Consider the following 2,861-nt stretch of genomic DNA (forward strand, 5'->3'; position numbering starts at 1 on the left):
GCTCTTGTAAGAATGAAAAAAAAAAGTTAAATGGAGACTGACAACACACAAAAATAAACTACACAACTTTCCGTGACTGAGCGAACACTGTTCTAGTGTGACGTAAACGGATTAAAATACCCCCCCCACACACACACACATACACACACAACTTAGTTACAAAAGAATAAGGTACAGCACACTCGCTGTGCTATATGAGTTTTGTTAATTTTAAAGAAAGGAAATACATACCTTTAAGGTAATAATTAACCTGATAGTCTGTTGACTGTATTGTTTGTCTTTTTTTCCATTCTCATCCCCTTGTACTAATTAAGGCGGAATTCAACACCGGATCCTATGTGTCATGTAGGCATGGGAGGGATTTTATCTTGATCATTATAAGAGCTATGGTTTGCTATTTTATTTAGATTCCACAACCATATTATCTTTTATTCCCTTGGCGTCTTAAACCACGTGTGATTGACTGTATCCTGCACTCCTACCATACATATATCTCCAGTTTCTTGTCTGAATTATTTTCTGTGCTGACGTAAAAATGTTAAGTAGTTTCTTGCAACTATGCCTAAACTTATTGATGAACAAGAACGTTTTTTCTCAGTGACAATTTAACCACAAAAAACGTACCTCCAGTACCTTAGATATTAATGTTCTATGTAAGCTAAGCAGCTACATCATCTAGTTAAATATAATTCCTCATTGCAGGTACTTACACAAAAAGCGCTCTGATATCCAAGTTCACCTGTTCGGGTTTAATCCATGTATTGAACCAGTGTTCCAGATTTAAATATAAATATATAAACACATATGTACAACACACAAATATACGTAGAAGCACACACAGTACACGCACACGTCTTCTCTATCACAAAGTTGTGTAACCACGCGCACACTCGTCACACTACTTGTATCAACTGCCTGTAAGCATTGTATCGTCTTACAACAATGCACGCAGAGGCGACTGCAGGAATGAACTCTCATTGCAGGTACTTACTCAAAAACGCGCTATGATATCAAAAGTCGCAAAAAGTCGCCGAATTTTTTATTTCACTGATTTTCCTAAAACTTATATTACTGTCAGATGCAAAAATAAGATTGGACAAATTTGGACATTTTTACTCACACTTATTTAATTTTTTCTACATAGTAAGTTTATCTACAATCTATGATATTTCTATATAAATAATTATATTTTAGCTCTTTTGTGGCACAGTGCAGCGGCGGGCCGGATCCAGCCCGCGGGCCATAGTTTGGTGACCCCTGCACTAGATGGAAAGCAGCTGGTCAACAACACCCACTGTTAATTCTTAGACTATTGTTATTTGACCAAATACTGGAACTTAATTGTAACTCTTATAACGCACGTATCGCCAAAATGTGGAGTGAGTTTTTACGGCGAAGGGACGCGAACGTAGAACCATCAGTTCATATCCATGCACGCTAATCATTAAGCCACATTCAGAACCGAAAATATCTCTTAAGCTTTATCGGCCTGGGATCCTTTTAATGTTATGGACCATATTTTTCATGCAGCTGTGATATTGTTAAAAAATTATTTTATACCGAAAGCCAATTTAATATCATGATAGTCCCGACCACCAGAATGTACAAACCACTTGAACCATTTCTTCTGCTGATGGTTGATGACATTATCATTCGTTATTTATTGAAACATCGGTGTGGTGTGTGGTGGCGCTACTTTAAGACCTAATACCTCTTTACATATTAAATAATTTACTATTATAATAATGATAATTGTGCTGTTAAAAACAAGCGAGTTTACTTAACATCAAATCCTTACTCTTTTTATCATATTCAAACGTTTTGAAATAGTCGAAACTAAAACCTAAAATTGCCAGCACTGTCTCGTGCATCCTGCTAAACTATCATGAAAAAAAGCGAAAGTGAGGTTGAATAAGAGAGACAATTATGTTAAACAGTTCGTCGGGAGTACGTTTCGGCTATATTTTTGGTTTATAAAGTATAACAGAAGGAGGTAATAATACGTGGTGTCCAAAGCTTTCAGTCTTAGACAATTTGTTTAAACAAACTACTGGAGATTTTGGGTGTGGATTAGGACATTACGGTCGCCTCTTTCTGAGACGAGGAAATCGTCTGATGCCACAAACTCCGACATTTAGAACTAACGTTTCTTCTTCACTTTTTTAATTGATTTGTTGCAACGTTTTAAAATGTGTACGAGGTTGTGAAATAATTACATATTTTATTAATTTATTCAATAACCGAGCACAAATGACAAATCTAAAATGTATAGATTTAGTAAATTATGTTTAAAAAAACGAACTAGTCATACTTCAGAAGAAACAATTTTATTCAAACCCAATATTTCGGCTTACGCCTTTCTCGAGGGTTTCATCACAAGAATGCAAACACATACGTTGATTTCGTATTGGCTAACTTGGTGGACCCAACAGATCTATGCTTTTTTCTATTTATTGAAAAAAAAAAAACGAAAGAGAAACATCGTCTTCATAAAGACGTATCTTAAATTGGAGCTGTCGAATTAATTGTGGTCATTTACCTGTGCTGACACGACAAGCTTTCATTCCTTGTACCATCTTTATACATATCTTTCAATTTCGACAAGACGAGAGGATCTTAAGTCCATGTAGATACAAGAAGCTTGTTCAGAGTTCTGACTTAAACCTCAAATTGTACACAAGCTGAAATTTTGAGGCTGGACATGTGTGTGTGTGTGTGTGTGTGTGTGTGTGTGTGTGTGTGTGTGTGTGTGTGTGTAGTAAGAATGTGTCTTATAGTAGTAAGTTTCGTTTTCTTCGTTCCTTCGTACGACGAGAACGAAAGGTAAAACTACTACGTCCGTACCGTTACCGAACTAACTT

The sequence above is a fragment of the Limulus polyphemus genome, unplaced genomic scaffold (genome assembly GCF_000517525.1).
Source record: "Limulus polyphemus unplaced genomic scaffold, Limulus_polyphemus-2.1.2 Scaffold572, whole genome shotgun sequence".
Taxonomy (NCBI): Eukaryota; Metazoa; Arthropoda; class Merostomata; order Xiphosura; family Limulidae; genus Limulus; species Limulus polyphemus.